General features: G+C 38.4%; 1 long non-coding RNA gene across 1 annotated transcript; it reads left to right on the plus strand.

The window, feature by feature from the left end:
• The first annotated feature begins 20,870 nt into the window (after nt 1-20,870).
• Nucleotides 20,871-22,917, plus strand: LOC127086123 (uncharacterized). Its single transcript, XR_007789400.1, has 3 exons — nt 20,871-20,991; nt 21,391-21,450; nt 22,608-22,917. It is a non-coding gene; the product is annotated as an uncharacterized LOC127086123 (long non-coding RNA).
• Nucleotides 22,918-26,582: the final 3,665 nt, after the last annotated feature.

Genomic DNA, 26,582 nt, shown 5'->3' on the forward strand with positions numbered 1-26,582 from the left:
GGTCATTTGTTAATTGTTGGCTAAAATTTGTTTGTTTTGTAGGCTTTGAGGATAATTCACTTGTGTTTGCCATATGGCTTATATGTTGTACATTGGGATTGTCTGTTTGCTGTTGACTGTTGTCTGAATTCTGTACTGATTGGTTTAGTTGTTTCCACAGGTACCTAAGTTGCTTTAAGTTCATTTGAACTTTGCTTTGCTTTGCTTGTGGTTGGTATACCACTTAGGTATAATTCCTTGATCTTCATGTAGTCTGGAAGACCTGTCATGTTATGTTGGCAGGCACCTGTCTGAAGCCCTCCTTAAGAGGCAATGTTTGTGCTTGTTTAATTTTGTGCCAAGCAGGTAAAGTCCTCTTAAGAGGCAATTGGCAGATAAAAGGGATGTGTAATCCATCCCCTACTATTCAGTTGAGTCATTCATCCTGCTCACACCATGTGTTGATGCACTTTGAATAAAAACCCAAGATCTTGTTGTGTCAATCATGTGGAGTAGAGTCCCACATTCTGGACTCCCACACTTTCATTGATTCAAGCTCTCCCAGGCCAGGGATAAGAGCTGTGAGGTATTACCCTCACTTCCCATTTCATCTGCTTCACCCTAACCCTCAATGTTAGGGTTAAGAGCTAACAACACCCTTTTCCAGTTGGCTTGTTTGTCGAGGTTGATATGACCCCTTGACTAAAGCCCAGCCTTGTGTGAGCCAATTGTTTGCATATAGTGTATGATACTTGTGCTTGTGATTGCTTATCTGTCGTTCAGGCTAGCTTGCTCCATGTGCAAGTTAGGTTAGGATTAGAGACCTCAACATAGGGATCGTATGCATGACAACTTCTAGGCTCGAGTCGTAGTCTCCCTAGTAGCTTGTTATCTCCCTAGTCTCTGGTTAGGATAGAAGTTCTTTCCCTATTAAGGGGAACTACGTCGCCCTGATCCTCATACCAGATGAGGTACGTAGGCAGGAGATGAGCAGATCTCTTCGGGCGCCCTTTTTCTTTTTCAACCCTCTTGTGTGTGTGGAGTCCGATGTAAGTCCAGCGATTGGCATTCGGTTTCCTGTGGGTGTTTGCTTATTCGGAGTCTGACGTAAGTCCAGCGATTGGCAGTCGGTTTCCGGTGTGTGTGGTTTGTTTGGAGTCTGACGTAAGCCCAGCGATTGGCAGTCGGTTTCCTGTTTGTGTTTTGTTTGGCGTGCGTTAGCCGAGCTACGGGTGCTCTGATTCTTCTCTGGTTAGAGAAGATACGTATGCATAGGATGCGATATCGTAGCGAGCACATTTCCCCTGTCCCCGAACTACGTCGACTCTGATGTCTATGTCTGACAGACTATAGGCCCAGGATGCGATATCCTGCCGAGTCCGTTTCCTCCGTCTCTCATCTGTGTTTCCTTCCATCGTGTGTGCAGTGTCTGAGCAGTTATTTGGCAACCTTTCTTCTATTCTTTGTGAGCGTGGATCCCGTCGAGTACGACGGATGCGTAGGGGTGCAAATACCTTCCCTTTGCATAACCGACTTCCGATCCTATCAATCTCTGGTCGCGAGACCATGTCCTTCCCAGGTTTACTTCGAGCGTTTCCTTTCCCTCCTTTTGGGATAAATAACGCACGGTGGCGGCTCTGTTTCTTTTTTTCCGACGGTTTTTCGCGTAATGCGACAAAAGGCCGTTAACTTTGCACCAGCTCCTAATGTCGTCAACAATCCCATGCCCCAGCATGGTGGAGCCAATGTTAAAATGGTTGAAGGAGGAGTCAAATTAGTCTCCGCGGTCAACAATGAAGATGGGGATAGTGATTGCGACATCGATAACTGGGTGCGTCCGAGGATCCCGGGTGAAGTTCTCAACAATTGGTCTTCTGAGGAGATTGTCCAAGCCACTTGTCTGGAGGAGTAATTTTCTTTGTTTATTCATGCATATCCAAGTCTTACGTTCCGCCAGGGTGTAATGACTCATTGTAGGGCTCATCTATGTGACACTTGCATTTTTTATCATAAATAAAGGACGTCTTTTTGCATTCAAATATTTTGTTCCCTGTCTTTCTATTTTTGCAGTTTTTCAAAATAAAAAGGCAATGTTTGGTTTAGTTTCCACTTTTTTTTCTTTTTTTTTCACACTCATAAGCACATACCATCACTCATGGAGATGCACATCACCGGATCCTATTGATAACGGTTCTGCTATGGCTCGCTTCGACTTTGAAAATCCAAACTTTCAAGCTGAAGAAGAGGGTGATGAAGACTGTGAACTCCCTGAAGAACTTACCAGGTTATTAAAACAAGAGGAAAGGGTCATTCAACCGTATCAAGAGTCTGTTGAAGTGATTAATCTCGGCACCGAGGACGCCAAGAGAGAAATCAAGATAGGGGCTGCTTTGGAAGACAATGTGAAGAAGGGGTTGATTGAATTGCTGCAAGAGTATGTTGATATCTTTGCTTGGTCTTATCAGGACATGCCAGGGCTTGACACAAACATTATGGTACATCGCTTGCCGCTCAAAGAAGGTTGTCCTCCGGTCAAGTAGAAGCTCAGAAGAACAAGACCAGAGATGGCTGTCAAGATAAAGGAAGAAGTGCAAAAACAGTTGGATGTAGGGTTTCTAGCGGTTACAAATTATCCGCCATGGGTTGCAAATATCGTTCCGGTACCTAATAAGGATGGAAAGGTACAGATGTGTGTTGACTACCGGGATCTGAACAGGGCTAGTCCTAAAGATGATTTCCCCTTACCTCACATTGACGTTTTGGTGGATAACACGGCTCAGTTCTCAGTATTCTCCTTCATGGATGGTTTTTCTGGCTATAATCAAATTAAGATGGCACCAGAAGATATGGAGAAGACAACATTCATAACCCCATGGGGCACCTTCTGCTACAAGGTGATGCCGTTTGGTATGAAAAATGCCGGAGCAACATATCAGCGAGCGATGGTGACTCTTTTCCATGATATGATTCATCATGAAATCGAGGTTTATGTTAATGATATGATTGCCAAATCTCAGACAGAAGAAGAACATTTGGTGAATTTGCAGAAACTGTTTGAGCGTTTGAGGAAATTCAACCTGAGGCTTAATCCGAACAAGTGTACTTTTGGGGCGAGATCTGGAAAACTACTGGGTTTTGTTGTTAGCGGAAAAGGGATTGAGGTGGATCCAGCCAAAGTGAAAGCGATACAGGAAATGCCTGAGCCAAGAACAGAGAAACAAGTTTGTGGTTTCTTAGGGAGGTTGAACTACATTGCAAGGTTCATCTCTCACCTAACAGCCACGTGTGAGCCACTATTCAAATTGTTGAGAAAAGATCAGGCTATTAGGTGGAATGATGATTGTCAAAGGGCGTTCGAGAAGATAAAAGAGTATTTACAGAATCCTCGTATCCTTGTGCCTCCGGTCCTAGAAGACCGCTGATTATGTATTTGACAGTACTGGACAATTCCATGGGTTGTGTTCTCGGTCAACACGACGAGACAGGTAGGAAAGAGCATGTCATTTACTACCTGAGTAAGAAATTCACAGATTGCGAGTCGAGATACTCAATGCTTGAAAAAACATGTTGTGCACTTGCATGGGCTGCGAAGCGATTGAGACAATACATGTTGTCTCACACAACCTTACTGATCTCCAAAATGGATCCAGTCAAGTATATATTTGAGAAGCCAGCTCTCACCGGAAGAGTTGCTCGTTGGCAAATGGTACTGACAGAGTACGACATCCAGTATACTTCCCAGAAAGCCATCAAGGGGAGTATTCTGTCAGACTATCTTGCTCAACAGCCGGTTGAAGATTATGAGCCGATGAAGTTTGATTTTCCAGATGAAGACATCATGTTCCTCAAGATGAAAGACTGTGAAGAGCCAGTTGTTGAAGAGGGACCTGAATAAGACGAAAAGTGGACTTTAATGTTTGATGGGGCCGTCAACGCCAGAGGAAGTGGAATTGGTGCTGTCATTACAACTCCGAAAGGTGCCCACATGCCTTTCACCGCTCGTCTGACTTTCGAGTGCACCAATAATGAAGCTGAGTATGAAGCCTGTATCTTGGGTATTGAGCAAGCCATTGATTTGATAATCAAGACTTTGGACATCTTCGAAGATTCAGCTCTGGTAATCAATCAAGTGAATGGTGATTGGAACACTCTCCAGCCTACTCTGGTCCCCTACAGAGATTACACGAGAAGACTGTTGACTTTCTTCACAATAATAAAGTTGTACCATATACCTCGTGATGAGAACCAGATGGCAGATGCTCTTGCTACTCTATCCTCCATGATCAACGAGATTCGGTGGAACCACGCTCCCAGGATCGATGTGATGCGCCTCGACAGGGCCGCGTATGTGTTTGCTGCTGAACTGGTAGTTGATGACAAGCCCTGGTATCACGACATCAAGTGCTTTCTGAAGAATCAAGAGTACCCTACAGGGGCATCCAACAATGATAGAAAGACTTTGAGAAGATTGGCAGGCAGTTTCTTCTTGAACAAAGACGATGTGTTGTATAAGAGGAACTTCGACATGGTTTTGCTCAGATGCGTGGATAGACACGAAGCAGACATGTTAATGCAGGAAGTTCATGAAGGCTCCTTCGGTACTCATGCCAGCGGACATGCAATGGCTAAGAAATTATTGAGAGCAGGTTATTACTGGATGACCATGGAATCTGATTGTTTCAAATATGCTCGGAAGTTCCATAAATGCCAGATTTATGCTGATAAGGTGCATGTGCCGCCGAATCCTTTGAATGTGATGTCTTCTCCGTGGCCTTTTGCTATATGGGGCATCGATATGATTGGAAAGATTGAGCCGACTGCCTCCAATGGGCATCACTTCATCCTTGTTGCCATCGACTATTTCACCAAGTGGGTCGAAGCAGCATCATTCGCGAATGTCACCAGACATGTGGTTGCCTGATTCATTAAGAAAGAAATCATTTGTCGCTATGGGATTCCCGAAAGAATCATTACTGATAATGGTTCTAATCTCAACAACAAAATGATGAAGGAGTTGTGCCAGAACTTCAACATTCAGCATCACAATTCTTCCCCTTACCGCCCTAAGATGAACGGTGTTGTTGAGGCGACAAATAAGAACATAAAAAAGATTGTGCAGAAGATGGTCGTTACGTACAGAGATTGGCATGAGATGCTACCCTTCGCCTTGCATGGGTACCGTACTTCAGTACGTACATCGACCGGGGCAACCCCTTACTCCCTTGTGTATGGTATGGAAGCAGACCTACCTGTTGAAGTGGAGATTCCTTCTCTAAGAGTCCTGTTGGATGTCAAGTTAGACGAAGCTGAATGGATTCGGACAAGATTCAATGAGTTGAGTCTTATCGAAGAGAAGCGAATGGCAGCCATTTGTCATGGGCAGTTGTATCAGAGTCGGATGAAGAGAGCCTTTGATCAGAAAGTGCGTCCTCGATGCTTCCAGGTCGGAGATTTGGTGTTGAAAAGGATCCTTTGATGGTGGGGCCTTAATGCTTGCAACGATGGATGGTGAAAACTTCACTTCCCCGGTGAACTCAGACGCAGTTAAAAAATACTTCGCATGAAATAGACCCGCTGGACAATAAAAAGAGTAGTCCAGGCAAAAATGGGCATCCCGGCGAACCAAGAAAATGAAAGAGGTTCGAGCAAAAATTAGGGATTAAAAGTGAAAAGATTGTACACCCGGTAAGTTGAAAACCTGAAGAGGCAACTTAGGCAAAAATGGGTATCCCGGTGGATTGAAAACCCGAAAAGGGCGATCCAGGCAACAGTTAGGGATTAAGCGAATGACTGCATTCTGAGTAGTTCTGAATCTCATCTCGTGTCAATGACTGGAAACTTTTGAAGGATAGGAAACAGTCCAATCACTCTTTCAGAAAGCTGATCATCTGGAGGATCTTGAAGACGAGCAAGTCATAGCAGAATTTGAACCCAATAGAAATCCATTTCACATTGCCATTAGATTAATGTCTTTTTTTATCTGTTGTGCGATTACCTCTTTCCAGGGATTGCTTCCTGATGTAAATGCCTATTCAGAGGCCGTTCAATCAATAAAATCATGTTATTCAGTATATCTTTGTTTTCATTTTCATTTTTCTGTTTTGTTTGCAAAAATGGCGTCCGAATTTTTTGATAAACATTGCATCATGACACATAAGAGCTTTATAGGTACATGCTTAATAAACATTTAAAATTGCTGTAAATTTTAAGTACTTTGGATCGTCTATTCAGAACAGGTACCCTCGGGGCATTTCCTTAAAATCCCCTGCAGATGATCGTGTATGTTTTCCACCAACAGACGAATTCGGTATCTTATCCCTACAGAGCTGATCAGAGCGTTGGATTCTTCAATCCCCAACAGGTTCTCACCACTGTACCTCTCCCCCAAGCGGTGGTTTCAGATTATACACTCCCCAGTACAGTTGATAGTGTCAGACTATATACCCCCAGCGGAGTTGACAGTGCCAGACTATATCTTCCCAACAGAAGCGGCTGCTCCTCAGAGTTCGAGGCCAGATCGATAATCCCAATGCCAGATCCATGGTTTCTTTCCTTGAAGCAGAACTTCGGTACCGTATCGGTGTTTGCTTCCCCTGCTGAGTCATCTCTCGCAGATCGTGGTTGCCAGAACCACTATCGCTTTCCCCAACAACAGGTTTTCAGTGTCGTTCTCTCCCCAGTCAGAATCTCGGTATTTCGTCATTGCTAGAACACCGTGTGGCGGGTCATTTCCCCACAGAATTCTTTGTGTTGTGCATCTCCAGCAGCCTTGCTAGGGTCCAGAAGATGGTGATCATTTCCCCAGCAGATCCCCTTGCCTCAGCTTGGCATTCTACCCAGCATTTCGCATCCCTGCATGTAGAATCATATTGCATTGCATCCTCCCAAATCGCGTAGCATTTCCATTTTCATGGAGCATTACGCCATTGAAAAATTCAAACATACGCATGTAAGCATAAAACATTCTCGGTATCCCAAGTGATAAGCCAGAAGTTGTTTCCAGTACTCAGACTGAAGATTGTTCATGACTTACCTTTGTTATCCCCAACAAGTGTCATTGGCCCATGCACCGCCTCTATTATCGTTCCCTATTTCTGCCGATGCTGACAGGCATGAAGTTTCCGGTATTCAGACCGAAGTGGCGTTCAGGCCAGTTTTCCGACATTCAGGTCGATGCAACTTATGGCATTCAGGCCAATTTTCCGATGTTCAGATTGAAGAAGTTTCCGACGTTCAGGTCGATGCAACTTATGGCGTTCAGGCCAGTTTTCCGATGTTCAGATTGAAGAAGTTTCCGACGTTCAGGTCGATGCAACTTGTGGCGTTCAGGCCAGTTTTCCGATGTTCAGATCAAAGAAGTTTCCAACGTTCAGGTGGATGCAACTTGTGGAGTTCAGGCCAGTTTTCCGATGTTCAGATCGAAGAAGTTTCCGACGTTTAGATCGATGTAACTTATGGCATCCAGGCCAATTTTCCTGATGTTCAGATCAAAGAAGTTTCCGACGTTCAGGTTGACGCAACTTGTGGCATTCAGGCCAGCCTCTCGGTGTTCAGACCGATATTAATAATCTCATATCTCCCGATGTTCAGATTGAAGTCATTTCCAGTATTCAGACTGATGAGCAGCATTCAGGCCATGGTTATTTCTGTGTTACCATTTATTTTGGTATCCAGGTTAACATTCTTTTTCGGTATTCAGACTGACTCTCACCGTACCAGACGGATTCTTCTTTCAAGACCACCTCTTTGCCGATTATGACAGGCATTGTTACTTCACTTCACTTCAGTGCAAATTTTCGGGCTTTTATTGTATTCAATCCCTTGATACCTCGAAAGCACGAAAGCCGTTGCTATCTTCTTTCTAAGTCTCCAGTTGATTGAATAGGGGCAGCTGTAATACCCCAAAATTTACCCTTCATTTTTCCTGGAAGCATACGCTTTACACCTCATGCATGCATTCATTTTTAGGTCATTTAGCATTTGCATTTCATCATGGCAATCGGAATCGGATCCAAGAAGCTTGAACATCACCCAGGACACTTTGTGGGCTCTATTTAGATGATCAGTCAACATAAGGGAAAGACTTGAGTTACTTCCAACAGGGGTCTATTCGTCAGTCAAAACGTTAATCTTGAAGGAGCAAAGGTTTGTTCATGAGCTGTCATGCTCGCTAGGCGAATCCCACGTGTTTTAAAAAATAAAAAATAAAAAAATAAAAAAATAAAATAAAATATCTTGGACTTGGACCTCTCTCATTTGAGCCCACAGGTCCACAAAAATCAGGTTATAAATTCAGAGTTTCAGTGAAACAAAAAACAATTCTATTCCTATTACCCTGTCTGGGAAAAAGATAGTGAGAGAAGAACCCTGGGGAAAAAGATAGTGAGAGAAGAGCTAACAGAGTTCAGAGCAACCTCCAGGAAACTCTGAAAGGTTCATTCTGACTCACACACTTTCAGCTCAAGCAAACCCTAACATTGGTTTGCAAACCCAACTGGGCAATTCGAGTTTAATCGATCTCTCCAATCAGATTTACCTTATTCCCATAATTTTATGCTCTTAATTTGAATCATCTGAATGTATGAGGTATTATGGATGAATTTGATACCCTTTTGATGCATGTGTTTGACCAGAGGTTTAGGCCTCCTACCCTTGGTTGCTTTTTTTGAGCTTTTTGTGAATTGAAAGGGCATGATTCATGTGGTTACATTTTGATTTGGGGGCAACTCTCGGTTACCCTATTTTGTTTCTCTAACCTGTTTGTTGAGTTTTGTTTTGTGAGGGCTCATATGACTCTTGCAGAGATGGTTTGCCTGGTGTTCCACTTTATTTATGGGATACCGCTTGGAGGTTTCATTCCGATTACCTGTACTGACTCACTTTCTTTGATGGTGTTTAGCTGGAAAGGATCTCAGGGTTTCCCATTCCTCTAATTGTTGTTACTTCGGATCTTTATCCGCGTGGTACTTTTACATTTTTCCCGCATTTTACTGCTTTCCTAGCTGGAAGACCTCGATAGGAGGCAATGTTTTTGTGTGTTTATTATTTTTTACAGGTTCCTTCGTCAAGGACTGCCTTTTTGCATGAGCATCCCAAACCCTAACCCTTCATTGATTTTTCTTCTCCTAAACACACGTTTACTCCATCTACTACAGGCGAGTAAGTCTCCAAAGGTCGAGCATCCGATAGATTGCGTAGTAACGTCGTTCGTCCAAAACCCAATCCATAACCCCGTAGTTAGCCGAACTACGGCTTGCTCTGATTCTCATTCCAGATGAGATACGTAGGCATAAGACGTGATGTCTTAGCGAGCACACATCCCCCAACCCCTAGGTCAGCCGAGCTACGAAGACTCTGATTCTCATATTCAGATGAGATACGTATGCAGTGGTTAACCCCCTTTTTTAGTAAACAACACAAGATAAACTCACACCCTTTAGACAAGAACTACAAAAGTGGATCCCGTAGAGTACTACAGATGCGTAGGGGTGTTAATACCTTCCCTTCGCATAACCGACTCCCGAACCCAAGATTTGGTTGCGAGACCTTGTCTTTTCCTTTCCTCTTTTCAGGTTTACTTCGAGCGTTTCCTTTCCCTCCTTTGGGATAAATAACGCACGGTGGCGACTCTTCTGTCATTTTCTTTCGCCGGTTGTTTTTTCGCACACTGTATTTTTCAGGTTGCGACAATGGGCATAAATAATTATCAGGGTTACCAAAGTCGAGACAATATGGACTTTGGGAATGGATGGTTGACTTTGGTCAACTAGTTGACCAAAAAGTCAAAATTTGACCAAAGTCAACTGTAAGCTAGAAACTAGGGTTTTCTTGTGTAAAAATGGGTTAGTAACCAATGCACTAAAGACTGAATCAGAGACCAAGGAATAATGCTTTTAAAGGCACCATACAAATGGGAAAAGATTAAACCCTTAACCAAATGACAAATCAAGGACCCAAAAGGCCAATGCACTAATGTGAACATGAACCCAAGATCTATGAATCTTGAAATCACCAAATAGATGGTTGTCTTGACATCCCAAGCAAGAAGACATGTAAGCCAAGAGCCTATTCCCCAGCGAATTAGGGTTTTATACATACTTAAGGCAGAATGAATACCCAAAGTCAAGAACTAGGGTTTTGAATCCATAAATGAATTTCGTGACATAAACTCCATAAATCGAGATCTAAGAGAGCATGAAAGTATGGTTTGAATTCCATATAATGAGCAATCCTCCAATCCTTAAACAAAGTCCTAGTTTGAATCAAACACCAGCTTTGAATCTATAGAGTGACCAATGTCAGCCTGAATGCATATAAATGACTATGTGCAGATGAATCTCAAGTTAAAGGTTGAATGAAAAGATTAAAAAGGTAGGGAAAATTTTGGGGTACGACAGCTTAGACCTGAATGATCGAATTGCAGGAGATTTTTGGGTTTTCAAGGTATGAGTGGATTAAATACTGAAGTATCCGAAAATTTGCCCGTTGAAGACGGTTATATGGGATATAAAGATGACAACTTGGCTCTTATGGGTTCATCTGCAAGGAATTATTTTTGATGTACAGTGGGGATGTTAATGGCAAATGCAAGTCATGATATGCATGCTATATTGTATCGTTTGTCATTTTATGAGGCCATGTATGCTAATCAGGGAGCCCATAAAAGTTTAAATATGAAAGTTCTGGAATATCCTTGTAAACAAGGAGTTTCGAAAATGAATCATCAGTTCAAAAACTGGAAACAGAGTCCACCACATAGGTTTTTAAAAAAGAAAATCAACCTTGAAGGTTGGAAAAAATATTTATCAATCACCCTAATGGTGGGAAAAAGATTTGACAACCTAGAATGTTAGAAACAAAGATCATCAACCCCAAAGATTGGAAAAAGGTTATCAATCTTGAAGATTGAAATAGGTTCATCAACCATGGAGATCGGAAAAAGATTCAACAACCATGATGGTTGGAAGGAGATTCAACAACCATGAAGGTTGGAAAAAGAGGATCATCAACCCTGAAGGTTGGAAACAAGATTATCAATCCTGAAAAAGGTTCATCAACCCTAAAGGTTGGAAACAAGATAAACATCAAGCCCAAAGGTCGCAAAAATATTCGACAACCATAAAGGTTGGAAAAAAAATCGACAACCATAAAGGCTGGAAACAAAGGAACATCAACCCTAGAGGTTGGAAAAAGGTTTATCAATCCTGAAGATTGAAAAAAGGATCAACAACCATGGAGGTTGGAAGAAAGGTACTAATCAAATTGAGCTTTAAAAGATGCCAAGCAAGTTGGATTTAGAGGGAGTGTCAAACCAGTTGGTTTTAAAAGGTATCAGGCAGGTTTGGAATTGGAAGATGTCAATAAAACACTGGGCTTTGATTTCTCTGATTTGCACACACGGCTTCATGCCATGCTAGGTGAATGATATGCATGAGTGAAGCAACGTGATTTATACATGATGATAATTTATGCAATAGTTAAGCCAGATGCTCATATAGAGGGAGGTGGGAATTTTGGGCTAGGATATGGGATCATCCAGACGTGATTCTCCGACACCTACTTCAAGCTCGACATATGTTGTCACACCTATAAATTATGTCTGAAACATGGAGAGGGCTTGTACCTGTGTAACCTGCCTCTACCCCACCTTTGGGTCTGCAGCCCACCGGGATGCCCTAACTTTTGCCTAAGTCAATCCTATTTTCAAGCTTTTGACTTAGCATGTTTTTCATTTGCTTTTGATTTTTTTTATTTCATCTTTTTTATTTGAGCAAATCCTGTAATATCTTCTTGTTTGATTCATTGCATGGGTCATGACTATCTCACTCCTTTTATGGATAAGGGATAACCATTTTGAATTTGTGATTTCATCCTCTTGAGAGGGATATGATATGATTGATCACTGGATGAGATATTCTCCTTCTGAAATTCGAATCCAAGTCTAAACTAACTGAAGACTACCCTGCCCCTGGTTAAACATGAGGGTTTTATGTGTTAAAGAAAGAAACTCCTACATCAAGGCCCAAAGGGGTTGACTAGGGATTAACTTCCTTATATCTCTGGTGTTTAGGGATTGAACAATGCCTTACATCATCAATATGGTCATATTCAAAAGCATACAGGCGACGATCTTGTGCATTTTAATTTGCATCATTCTCTTTTGATTTTATTTGACAAACAGTTTGATACTGATAAATAAAATATGAGTGAACATGAATGGATTTAAGCAAAACATGCACGTTTATTTCATTATTATTATCATCTGAAAACCATACAAGTTTTACAAATGAACTACATATAACAAACAAGAAAAGATTACAAATGAGACATGATTGAATCAATATGATATTTCTAGCCTTGATACTCCTCTGAAGAAGCAATTGAATCTGAGCAATCTTCACCATTAACTGCATTCACTATTTGTACACAGTGGTCTGGAAACAGGTTGGTTATGACATTGGGTTCCGCCTTAGAGAAGGACAAAACCTTCTGATCAATCAACTCTTGCACCCTGGCCTTAAGGACCAATCAATCCTCTATAGAATGCCCTATGTATCTGACATGGAATGCACAAGATGCATTAGAATTATGCTTGTGATTGTAGGGAGGAGTTGCAGGCGGAATCTCCTTTGGCACAATTGCCCCTTACTGGACAAGATACAACAGCAACTGAGGGTGTGATATAAGGATTTGGTCATGTTGCAGACGCTTTCTATCATAACTTATGCCCTGACCTTGATTTTGTCTTTTGTTATTTTGTGGAGGTCGTCGATTCTGAGGAGCCGGAGCCTGTGAAGGATGCTGATACTGTGGTTGGTATGCGGGTTGCTGATATTGAGCAGTAGCAATGTACATATAAGGGTAGTATGGCACAAGAGCCATAGGTGCCTGAACTTGAGGGTAGACATTTTCTATCACAGCACTTGCCTCAGTCTCTTTATTCTTAGCAAAACCTGAGATTTCTTGACCACTTTCTGGCTATAAATACTAGCAATCTTTCATGTTTTCATCCCATTCTCGATACGTTCTCCAATGGTTACTATGTCGGCAAAGTTGGACGATGAGCTACCAACCATCTTCTCATAGTACAATCCTTGGAGTGTGCTCATGAAGATATCAACTAATTCAGCATTTGTCAATGCGGGTTTAACTCTAGAAGCCACCTCACGCCGCCTCTAAGCGTATTCTTTAAATGTTTCACCATGTTTGCAAGCTTGATTTTGTAGTTGTAACCTGGTGGGAGCCATGTCCAGGTTATATTTGTATTGCTCGAGAAAGGCTTCAGACAAGTCCTTCCAATATCTGATCTTATTGCATTCCAGGCCCATATACCAATCTAAGGATGCCCTAGATAAGTTGTCTTGGAAGCAATGGATGAGGATATCATCAGTATCAATGTAGGATGCCATCTTCCTACAATACATGATGATATGACTTCTTGGACAACTTAAACCCTTGTATTTTGGTAGGTCTGGTGCTTTGAACTTAGGTGGAAGCACCACATTAGGAATTAGGCATAAGTCCTTAGTATCCATACCATAAGCAGAGAAGCCTTCAATGGCTCTGATCCTTTCATCTATCAATCAATAGTTTGCTTGTATATTCTAATATGAACCAAAAGCAATCTGATTCGAAGGATGAGGATTGACTTGATGATTGGGAAGTTGAACACCCTGAGGAGCTTCCTGAGCAATATCTAGAGGAGAAGCAAATTGGAGATACCTTGAGGATACATCAATCCCGGATTAACCATCTGACCAACAATTTGACCATACTGGCCCTAATACGGAGCGTAGGGTGCCCCAGGATACACAAATGGAGGTGCAATAACAGAAGATACCCCAGGATAAGGAGGAGGTATCTGAATACCTTGATTCAAATTCTGAACAGTGGGTTGAGTAACTCGAGGAGGAAGATGAAAATGAGGGGTAGGACCTATGTACTCATCTTTGTTATCATTAGGAGTCTCAACAATTACTGGTGCAGAAGTTTGAAGATTCTGTTCTGGGTTGATCTCACGGTTGTAAACATTAACCATTTGAGGAGAGTGAGTGTTCATGCCCCAAGGATGGGTAATAGAATTCCCATTGGCAGGATGAACATCGAACAATTGATATGGCACAAAAGCGTTCCCATTAGCAACCTGGGGAGTAAAGTTCGGAGGTGTCGTACCTCGAAAAAAAATGAGAACACGAACTTTATTTATTCCTAAAAGGAAAGGGGAAATATCGATAAAACCTAAGAAAGAACGACAATGATTATGGTCGTCGCAACCAAATCAGGGTTCAGGAGTCGATTACGTAAGGGGAAGGTATTAACACCCGTCACATCCGTTGTACTCAACGGGAACCGTTAGGTTAGTTGTGTGTGTTAGTGTTAGTTTAAAATGTTAGGCTTTTCAAGTTATTAGGTGGGAAAGAAAGAATAGAAAAGAGAAGAAGGTTTTTGGACTTTCGACGAAGGAGACTAAACCTAAGTTTTTTTATTAACGCTCCTGACAAGATTTACGAATCCTGCTCCTACGTATCTCTGGGTGCAATAGAGAACTCAAGGCTTACGTAGTTCTAGGTAGGAAATGTTTGTTTGTTGGTCAATTTTAGCGAAATCTACTTTGTGTCAATCAACGAAAACATTGTTGGACTACCCAAAACAAGTGGAGAAGGGGACGTTCGCATCACGGCTGAATGGATTTGCAAATCAATATTCGCGGGCAACGTCGCAAGCTTACTCATACATTCAAGTGGACGAAACATTGCTTTGCATCGTCTTGAAACAAAATACCTTTCGTTTGAGAAAAGGGTTTAAAGGATCGATCGCACGGTGGCGAGAACAAGAGTTTGATTAGTTTGAATGTGTTTTGAGTAATGGCGAGAACTTGGATGGGCAAGATATCCATCTCGAATCCTAGTCTGAGGAGTGCATGGTATCCACCATGTTCCATTTCCATCTTATTTGCAAAAGTATTTAATAATAATTAAGTGTTTTTGAATTTGATTGAGAAAGGGTTTGAAGAAACCGCATTGACAATTTTGGATGATGGCGAGAGCTAAGATAGGCGAGATATCCATCTCGAATCCTAGTCTCATGAGTGTCTGGTATCCACCATGTTCCACTTCCACTTTTATTTAAAAGTGTTAAATAGGAATTAAGTATTTTTGAGTTTTTATTGTGAAAATGGCTTGACGTTGGATCAAGCATTTGATGAGCGAATGAGAAAGATTTGAATGACATAGTTTGAAAGAAATGGAATAGAAATGGATGAATAGAAATGGATGGATTTGTTTATTGAGAAAATACTCGACGTTGGATCGAGTCTTTATTTTAATCTCTTTAAAAAGAAATTGATTTTATTCTTGTGTTAGTAACTAGCTAAACGATCAAGCAAATAAAGAAATAAAGCGGTAAAATTATTACACGTCATGGGAATGGGGGTACATTTTTTCGAATGGGGATTCAAAATAATAAAAGAATTAAATCGGACTGATCAATGAATAAGCAATTCATGAGTGTAGGTGCAAAAGAACCGTCTCATTGTAAGAAGGCCCAAGAGTAAGCCATGTGAAGAAAATATCGAACATAAACCAAATTTGCAACTCATTCAAAAATTAAATTGAAAGAAGTAAACTCGGGACTTGCATGGATTAAAATCAGAATGCGAGGATGTGAATCAAAGTCAACTAACGCCAAGACGTGCAAGGGAAATGAAAATTGAGAAGTAACCAAAATCCAACGTAATGTGCTCAAAGCCGGTTTACTCATATTGACAATAGTTGAAATGTCGTATGCGATTAGTCAAAACGCGGCGAAATACTATCAATATATTGATAACAATATTGGCGACATCACGACATGAAATTGTCGAATCCTCTACTCAAAATTAGATTTAACGCGATGAATGTGAACAATAGTAACTCAATCATGATTTACAAAATGTGTGAAAAAAAAACCTTTTTTTTACAAAATCACTAAAAAATAAACATCAAAATTCGAAAAAGAAAGAAAGACCAAATATATATGCCATGAACTAAAACAGTAAAGGGTGTCAAAAACAATAAACTACATGGACCCTAATACATGTCACCACCTTAGCCCAAAAAGTGACTTAAAAAAAAAAAGATAGATCAAAATTTACTAATAAAGCTGAAATTAGTAAACAGGTATACAAGATGGAAACAAAAGAAAACCGAGATCCAACAAAACAATGTCAAAATGCAGCCCTTCATGTATCGAACAATATGATGGCCACCTCCAAAGTTAAAACGCGATTGGCGCAAATGTAACCACACACAAATTAAAATCCAAAGTCGCACACGACAAACAACTAAAGTGAGTCCATAAAAGAAACAAAAGAAAAATCAAAAATGCAAAACCAATAATGAAAGTTACCGAATCTAAATCGCTATTGTCATTGAAAGTTCGTAACAATCACGATGGAGAATGAGCTATGATTCATCAATGAAACTGAGTTGTTTCTACTGCCGCGTAAACCAAAATAAGGTTCTTCTTCCTCTATTTCAATGGGATCGTGACAAAGACAAATCACAAACTTGTTTCTGCTTATGAATAGGAATCCTTTGGGTCTTGACTAATGCTTCTCCTGTATATACATCTTGAGGAAGCACGGGGTCTATCGTCTATGTCGATCACCAAGAAATTGAAACTTATTTTCCTAACCACTCTTTGATTCCACTAACATAAACCTTAGATTACTCTACAATGGATTTTATTCTTTTAAAAGGAAACTCCACAGAAGCCAGCAAGATTGTAAATGTAGCAGAAGATATTTGGTGGTGAAAAGTTTGTCATGGTTGGGACCAAAAATGAGCGCGGTATCGTTAATGTTCTTGGGGTGGCGGTAGTTTTTGGCTAGAGAGTTCTCGCGGAAGGAGAGAAGGGAGTCTAAAGATGTCGTCTTTTCTTGCTTATGAAAAAAGGAATGGAGATTTGAAGGTGATTTGTGATATTGAAGCGGTGTTACATCTTATGATGCAGGTGCCTCAAATTGTAGCAGTGGTGGTGGAGGTAGTGTTGGGAGTATGAGTCACTTTGTGAGTGGAGACCGAGGAGTATCCCAAAAAATGGTTTTGTGTGTTTTTCCTTTTGAGAAAGCTGTTGAGAGAGAGAGCCTCAAGAGTGGGACATGTATGTCCGTCATTAGGAGTTTTTCCACTCACTTCCTCCAACTGTGCCATGAGATGTCGAGAGAAAGACCATTGACAAGGACGCTTGGATTGCAAGTTAGTGGTTCTCTAACATTCCTTTCCTTCAAATAAAATTAAAATGCGCGTCCTTGTTGTGGAAAAAAATAGGGATGGTGTACGAAATATCACTTTTTTTGAAATTAATATAAACAAAAATTTACTAAATAAAAAAAAAAGAAAACCAATTTCCTTGAATAAAATTAAAATGAATATCCAAAAAAACCCTAACTAATTACAATAGGGTGGAAAGCGAATAAAAGTCGGGCGTCAAAGTGCCCGGAAATTTAAACTGAATGCCTTAAAATGATCAGTGCGAAATAAACTTATTGGAAAAATACAGTGTTTCTTTTAATTTTGAAATAAATTTTGACCGATTAAACAGGCTCGAGCTGATCAAAAGTGGCCGAAAAATTAGTCGAAAAATAAATCGAGCATACCAGATTAAACTACGTGAAACGTAGATTAATAAAACTGATATTGTCAAGCTTTATTTTAAAAAATTTCATCTACTAATTTGACGCACACCTATCAATTAATCCAACCGGTTTTCCTGTAAATCCGAAAATTATTTCAACTGATATTCTATCGAAAATAAAACCCTACGAAAATCCAAGTACCCAGTTGCATTCCCACATACATCACATGCATCAGTTCATGCATTATTTTCCTGCCAAATAGGAAGATTCACAAACACAATCATATCAATCATCAGCATACTTATGCATAACCTTATACAAAATCAAAAATCAGTTGCATTCCTACACGCAATTCCTAAGAATCCCCATCAATTGCATACTTGCATATATCTCATGCATCATTCCATGCATGGTATTGCCACCCAAAGTGGAACATCATACAAAAATCACACCAAAATATCAGGATCCAGGGTCATTCATATGTATCCTGGACTTTCCTCATTTAGTTCAATGGAGTTATTATTGATGTAAGCCCTAGAGGCCAATACTTTTGGTACTTGTATCGAATTATTTATTAATAATAAAAGGCTTTTTCTTTATTATGTTTGTTTAATAAAGTCCCTAGAATAGTTAATCTGTTTAATGTATCAAGTGTGACTTAATCATGAGATCCCATTAAACATAAGGACAATATTCTTAAAATATTCGTAGTCGAACTTTATTGTGGAATGGGATAACATTAAAGCATTAAGACTATCATGTATATAGACTGATGATCACATCTCATGGATCATGGATAAAGAGTTATCAAGTCTTAAACATAGGTATGAATATTAAGAGTAATATTTATATTGGATTAACCCGCTATGAGAATACTATATAGAATGTTATGCAAAGTGTCATAAGTTATTCTCATGGTGATAATGGTGTATACCACCTTTCAACCTGAAACCACTATGGACCCTAGATGTAGAGTCGAGTGCCTTATTGTTGATCAAATATTGTCCGTAACTGGATGACCATAAAGACAGTTGATGGGTACTCCACGAAGCGTGCTGAGGGACATGAGTGACCTAGATGGAATTTTCCCATCCTGCGTAACATGATAAATGTCTACGGGCCCAATATTGAACTGGACAAGGATGACACGGTCTATGCCTTGTGTTCAATATAGATGTAAGGGAAAAAGGGTAATTGTAACATAAGTATTATCACAAAAGAATTTGTCAGATCACATGACATTTTCGTGTCTTGGGTAGCAGTGATGTGTTGCTAGATATCGCTCACTGTTTATTATGTTAAATACGTGAGGGACATGAGTGACCTAGATGGAATTTGCCCATCCTGCGTAACATGATAAATGTCTACGGGCCCAATATTGAACTGGACAAGGATGACACGGTCTATGCCTTGTGTTCAATATAGATGTAAGGGCAAAAGGGTAATTGTAACATAAGTATTATCACAAAAGAATTTGTCAGATCACATGACATTTTCGTGTCTTGGGTAGCAGTGATGTGTTGCTAGATACCGCTCACTGTTTATTATGTTAAATACGTGATTTAATATAATTGCTAATGTCAAGAAAACCTACAGGGTCACACACAAAAGGATGGATTGATGAGAGATAAAGTAACTAAGGAACACCGTAAGGTACAGTGCACTTAAGTGAATTGTAGAACATCGTAAGGTACGGTGTACTTAAGTAGAATAAAAAATATGGTAAGGTACCACACGCTTAAGTGATTTTTGGAATATCATAAGATATGGGCCACATACACTTAAGTGGGCTTTTTAGCTTGCAGCCCACACAAGTGGTTCTATAAATATAACTTTTGTGCATAAGCATTTGTGCAGTTGTAATTTCGTCTCTCTCTCTCTCTCTCTCTCTCTCTCTCTCTCTCTCTCTCTCTCTCTTACACACACACACACACACTCAAAGCCTTCATTTGTAGCAGCTAGTATTGAGATTGAAGGAATCCGTTCGTGTGGACTGAGTAGAGGCGTTGTCACCATTCAACGTTCGTGATCGCTCCGTAGATCTGCATCAAAGGTTTCAATCGCCACAAGAGGTAACGATTCTATCACTGATCATGCCCATTTGTAAGGATCACTAAAGGAGATTTCTTTTTAAATTCCGCTACATTTTGGACCGCTATTCTCCTTCAATTACTACCCTGCACATGCTCGTAGAATTATTTCCCAGCAAGTCATTCTTCAAGTTTTGTGGTTAATAACAATATTCCCCAACATCTTTGCTATCATTCCTCCCCAAGCAGAGGTTACCCTAAAAAGTCTTTTAGGAGCTTTTCCCCTGTAGAGCATTTCTAGTAAATCTCCTCCAAAAAGAGTCTTTTCTGAACTATTTCCCCCAACAGATGAATATTTGAGATACTGCTTCATTTATTTGAAGAATCTCATTTGTTCTTAGAGATACTGCTCTAGTATCCTTAAAGAGTCTTAGATTCAATTAAGGTATTGTAACATCCTAATTTTCCATACCTTAAATAATATATATGATTATAATTGAGACTTTAACATCGCTAATTATTACAAACTAAACATTGAAATTAGCCGCTATAATAATTAATTTATCAACTAATTACTCTTTATTTTATTATTAATATTATTATTCAATTTGAATATCATCGTTTTATTTTACAAACTAAACTTTGAAATTAGTCATTTAAATACTTAATATTAAGTTAATTAATTATCCATATTATTATTTTTATTATATTATTTGATGTTATTTGATTTGAATATCACTATTTTACTCTACAAACTAATAGTAAATAAAATAACCTTAAGTTAATAAATGTATTAAATAATTACCCTTGTTATATATTATTATTATTATTATTATTATTATTATTATTATTATTATTATTATATACTTATCCTTTCATTTTATAAAAGAAATATATTTTATTTTACTATTAATATTCTACATGATCATATGTCATGAAATAGTAGAAAAATCAAACTTTCACACATTTCTCACCAACTATTTTCACAAAGTCATATTAGAACACCTATAAAACTATTCATGCAAGACTTGTAAATATTTGACAAAGACATATTTACTAGCAAGAGTTGAAAAGTTAGAAAGCATGGGCAAAAGGAGATAAATTTACATTATTTTAATATCTTACAACTAGTATAAATAGGGGTCTTTCTCATCCCATTTTCATTCATTCACAAATCATCTTTCTTACCTCTTCATTTCCTTCTTTCTCTAGTTTCTTCATATAGAAATATTAGTTTTAGTTGTCGAAGTTTTCACGGTGTCGGTTTGTAATTTTTAGAGTTATTTTGGGGGTCAAAGTTCTTCTAAAGTTTTAAAGGAGTTTGATACGTCAAAGTTCTGCTCAAATCATTTTCATAAGTAACCGGTAAGTCGTTATAATTTAATTATTTTAATTATTTTATTTATATAAAGGTTATTTTAAGATGTTGATTTAAATTTCCGTTAAGACGTTGAGATATTGAACTTATAAAGTTCAAGATAAGTTTTACCATTTTAAGTTGTTATAATGCCCAAGTATTATTATAAAATTAAAATGTTATTAGGAATACACTCTTGATAATTTTCTAAAACAAACAAATTCAAACGGGAGTATAGTCTAATTTATACTTGAATTTAATAACGATTTAAATATAGTGGAGGTTATTATTAAATATTTTAAATAAATAAATATTTTAATTTGTAACGGGATTATGTTTATTTAACCGTAAATTATATTCTAATTATTTTATAAATTTCGTACAATTCAACGGTTATCGTAAATTAGGTTTTGGGCAAACATCAGAGAAAACGCTCGTGGACTTTCAACAACGATCAACAACAAAAGGTGGGGGCAAGGTCTCGTATACGTTAGGACGGTTAGCGTAAAATAGCTTAATATATATATGTGGGTAGTGGTGACCCAAGCCCTACCAGGGATAAATAAGTAAGGAGAGTCTATTCTCGAATAATGATTTTCCCAAATCACTAAGCGAGGTTATGCCGACCTTAATTATTTATCATAAGAATGATCTATGACAATTTGAGGTTGTATTGTGCTTACATTGTTTGATTAATTGTCTAATTGTTTATTTTATTTATACTTGAATGATTGTGATTGATAGACTAAGAAAATGATCTATTAAGGAGAGAAACAACAATCTTGATTAGATATTAAGTGTTAGATCCCCAATGAAATAAGTGAAGTTGGATACATTGAGTAGTTGTATTCGGTTGGGTTCTGGCTAAGGATAAGACTTGGTCGACCATGTCCTTTACGGTCCACCTCTCTTACCTGGGAAGTCAACCATACATTATTCACTGTATAAAATGAACTAGTTATATAGAGATAAGGATCACGCCAAGGAGAAATAGATAAGACATTTAATGGATTTGGCACTCAACCAAAGTAATTAGATAATAACTATGACCTGAAAGGTTAATACGATATTTCCCAAATATTAACTGAATACTTATAGTTGAGAGTTGCTACAAGATGGTTGAGTGATCATATAGACCTGCATTGAGGAATGTATAAGTCCACTGCCGTGCGGTATGGGACGTACGAGGTTGATCAATCGCCTACAATCCCGACGGGGATTATTATTTATGCACGCTAGGCAAGACGAGGGTCTTGGCCTGAATCCTCAGGGACGATCGACTTATAACACCTGGACTCCATGTGAAGTTAGGTGGCGTAGCTCTTGGTAATTGGGAGTACGTTGGTGGCATGTGGTCTTGTGATATCTGATCTTGGTAAATGGGATAGGTATCCTTGACAGCGTTTAGTGGCCTGAGTCAGCATATAGTTCAGGGTTGCATTAGAATAAACACTTATAGAGTATGGGTAAATATGGGATGAAGATACGCTTGTTTGAATAATTGTGGTTGTCGTATATATATATATTACTATTTTACATCCTATTCCCATTTTTAAACTTGTACGTAAATCTTAGCCCTGCATTCTTTTTGTCTTGCATCTTTGGATTGATCTATGACGATCAGGCGACGAGCTAGACCCTTTAGGAGGGAAGGCTATGGAGTGACAGATTACGATAATGTCAAGGCTGAAGGTTGCTAGCGTTTTGTCAAACGCTTATCACATCGTTACTAGTACATAATATTATATATAGTCAGTATAAGTGTCAGTCATGTTGGACTTAGGAGGTCCTTCTGTTAAGCTTTCTTTTGATTTTCTTCATGTACTTTTATTTTAAGTTTTATCTACGTGGCAAGGCCACTAGTCTTAACGGTGTCAAACTTTATGTAAAACATATTTGAAGCATATATATGTGAAGTAGTATCTTTTAATTAATTCAGTCTTGTTATTTAATTTAATTTTTCTTAATTTTTCTGTATTTTATTTTAGAATTTCACCAATGGGACATAGGCTGTCTCAGGTATCATTCCCTTGTTGGGATATCTTGATTATATCATGTAAGATGCTGCTTCGTTGATTCAAAGAATCTCATTTATCTGATTGAGATACTGCTTCATTAATTTGAAGAGTCTCGTTTGTTTTTAGAGATACTGCTCTAGTATCCTCAAAGAGTCTTAAATTCGATTAAGGTATCATTCCCCATGTTGGAATATCTTAATTATATCATGTAAGATGCTGCTTCGTTGATTTAGAGAATCTCGTTTACCTGTTTGAGATACTGCTTCATTTATCTGAAGAGTCTCATCTGTTTTTAGAGATACTGCTCTAGTAAACTCGAAGAGTCTTAGATTCAATTAAGGTATCATTCCCCATGTTGGAATATCTTAATTATATCATTAAAGATGTTGCTTCGTTGATCCGAAGAATCTCGTTTATCTGTTTGATATATTGCTTTATTTATCTGAAGAATCTCATTTATCTATTTGAGATACTGCTTCATTTATCTGAAGAATCTCATTTTGCTGTTTGAGATATTGCTTCATTTATCTGAAGAGTCGCATTCATCTGTTTGAGATACTGCTTCATTTATCTGAAGAATCTCATTTATCTGTTCGAGATACTTCTTCATTTATCTAAAGAATCTCATTTATCTGTTTGAGATACTGCTTCATTTATCTGAAGAATCTCATTTCTCTGTTTGAGATATTGTTTCATTGATATGAAGAATCTCATTTCTCTGTTTGAGATACTGCTTCATTGATATGAAGAATCTCATTTGTTTTTAGGTACTGCTCTAGTATCCTCGGAGAATCTTAGACACGATTGAGGTATCATTCCCTTGATGGAATATCTCAATTATATCATGTAAGATACTGCTTCGTTGATCCTCAGAAAGTCTTGTGCGTTCAGTTCAAGACACGGTTCTGCTAATCCTCAGAAAATCTTAGATACGATTGAGGTATCATTCCATTGTTGGAATATCTCGATTATGTCATTCAAGATACTGTTCTGACAATTTCCAGAGTCTAGATTGTTTCATTTACCTTATAATAACTTTTCTTACCGTGTTTCTCACTACATTTTCTTTCTGCATTTCTTCATTGTACTTCAAAGGACAAAATTCGGGTATTTTCGTATTTAATTATCTTCCACCAAGAATGTATGAAGATTGTTGTCATTCTTACCTTCTAGTTCAAGTTAATTAAATAGGGGCAGCTGTCATACCCCAACTTTATCCGGGCATTTTTAAAATTTTCGTAAGTTTGATTTTATTTTCAATTTGCATCAGTTGTATAGCATAACATGCATTTCATCATGAATAATACCTAAAATATCAGTCGGAATAAATTCTCGAATATACAGACAAATTGGATAGATCATTCCTCAAGTACGTGCAAAATCAGCGGGTAAAAATTTTCGAAATCAAGCTTGCAGACGTCAATATTATTAATCTACGGTTCGCGTAGTTTAACCTGGTGTGCTCGTTAAATTTTTAGACGACTTTTTCAGTTGCATTTTGATCCGTCTGAATCATTTAACCGGTCAAGAACTATTTTATAATTAAAAGAAACATTGTATTTTTCCAATAGATTTATTTCGCGCTGATTATTTTAGTGTATTGATTTTACTGTTTCAAACATTTTCTGTCCGATCCTTCTTCTTTTTATTTTTTATATATATTAAAAAATAATTAGTATATAAATTAAACTTATTTTAATGAGTTAATTTTATTTTCAAGTTAATTACTAAACCCCTTATAAATTTCAAAATAAAAAAATATTACTTGCATTGGATCCTTTCCAACACGTTACCCCTATTGTCATATATCATGTTCATCCCACTCACCTTTTTTTTTCGTTTTGGCAAAATAAGTGGGATACCTCACGCGGAAAAAGTGAGAGGAAAAGGTTGGATTGTCATTTCTTTTTTAAAAAACACGTGTCCACTTTTGGGGTTAGATTGTCATTTATTTTTTAAAAAACATGTGTCCACTTTTGGGAGGATAAAAGAATCCTCCAATGGATCTTTTAGAAAAAGGGAAAAGAGGTGAACCTCTTCTTCTTCAAGGAAATTCTTCAACAGTAAGAAGAACCTTAAAAAACCTCACTCACCAAAACGGTGGAAACGTCAACGCCTCCACTCTCTCTCAATTTTTGGCATTCAAACTACACAAACCATTTTTTCCTTCTTCCATACACACCTTACAACTTTCTGAACTAACTCCTCTACACCTTTCTGTAAGACCCCAATTTTGACCCTAAGGTCCCTCATGGCATCATAACATTTCATTTGCATAGCCTCAAGGATCATAAGCATCTTGGTTCCTTTTGCCTTTGGATGGGATCTTTTGTGAGTGTTTTGAGATCACCAAGCATGCTTGAATTATATATTATTGCTTTTCTCATTTTATTTACTAGCCAAAAGAACAAAAATATGTCACTAACTTTTCTTGTTTGTAGCTTGAGCAATCACAAGGTCTAAAAGCTTCTAGAAGATCCTATGTGCATTAATATGGTCAAGAGGAGATGGAAGCAAGCATGGTAATGGTTCCCAAAGCTATCATCCATCAAATATGTCTCCCTAGCACCTCAATTCATCATTTTTATCAAAGCAAGTCAAAGGGTTTGAGGTTTGTTCCTCAAAGAAACCCTAATTCATCTGATCACCCACAATGCCTTGCTAATAAAGCAACCTCAGCCCATGGTCAAATACAATCAAGGGGAGTTCTATAATTCATCATTCCATACATATTTGAGCTTATTTGAGTGTCCTCAATCATCAATTCATCAAGGTATGAGTTGTGAACTTGAAAAGTTGACCAGTCAATTCATCTGACTATCTTGAAATGCACTGAGACCTAACTTTTTATGTGTTGGTAAAATGGAGATGATCCCAAAAGAAATAATGTTCTTAAGGACAATATGAACAGCTTTCATGTTCACCAAAAATTTATTTGAAGCTTGGAAGGTCATCTCCCATTCCAAGACATTATAGGTCATTTTGATTGAAACCCTAATTTTGGGTCAACTTCCCAAGAACATAACTCATTCGGTTTTTATGATTTTTAGGTGGGATCAAATGAATTGGAAAGCTTAAGATGTCTAATTCAAATGTTATGTTGAACAAAATTTCAAAATCTCAAAATAAATACATGTGATAATGCAAAACATTATAGGTCACTTTGGACCAAATGCATTGAAAGGCAAAAAGGTCCAACGTCAAGTGCCCATAACTTCTTCATCCAAAATCCAAATGATGCAAACTTTAAGTCCATATTGATTTTCTTGAAAAGATCTACAACTTTGATGTTGTAGGGTTTTCCATTTGAGGCATGCATCATCAAAAACGAAGGGCTTGAAGTTGGTCCATTTTGACTAAATTCTCAAAGGCATGTTTTGCACTATGAACTTCATGGCCTGTTTTCATAAATTTCCACACTTCAAATGAGTTTTTGTCCAACATAACATTTATTCCTTATGTCAAGACCTTTCCAACCATTACCCACATGCATATGTTTGGATTTTCTAATTGACATTTTCGAAGAGATGAAGTTCTAGGCACAATTATGCAATTCATGATGAAACTTCATGCACAAGCCA

Source organism: Lathyrus oleraceus, chromosome 5, assembly GCF_024323335.1.
Source record: "Lathyrus oleraceus cultivar Zhongwan6 chromosome 5, CAAS_Psat_ZW6_1.0, whole genome shotgun sequence".
Lineage (NCBI taxonomy): Eukaryota > Viridiplantae > Streptophyta > Magnoliopsida > Fabales > Fabaceae > Lathyrus > Lathyrus oleraceus.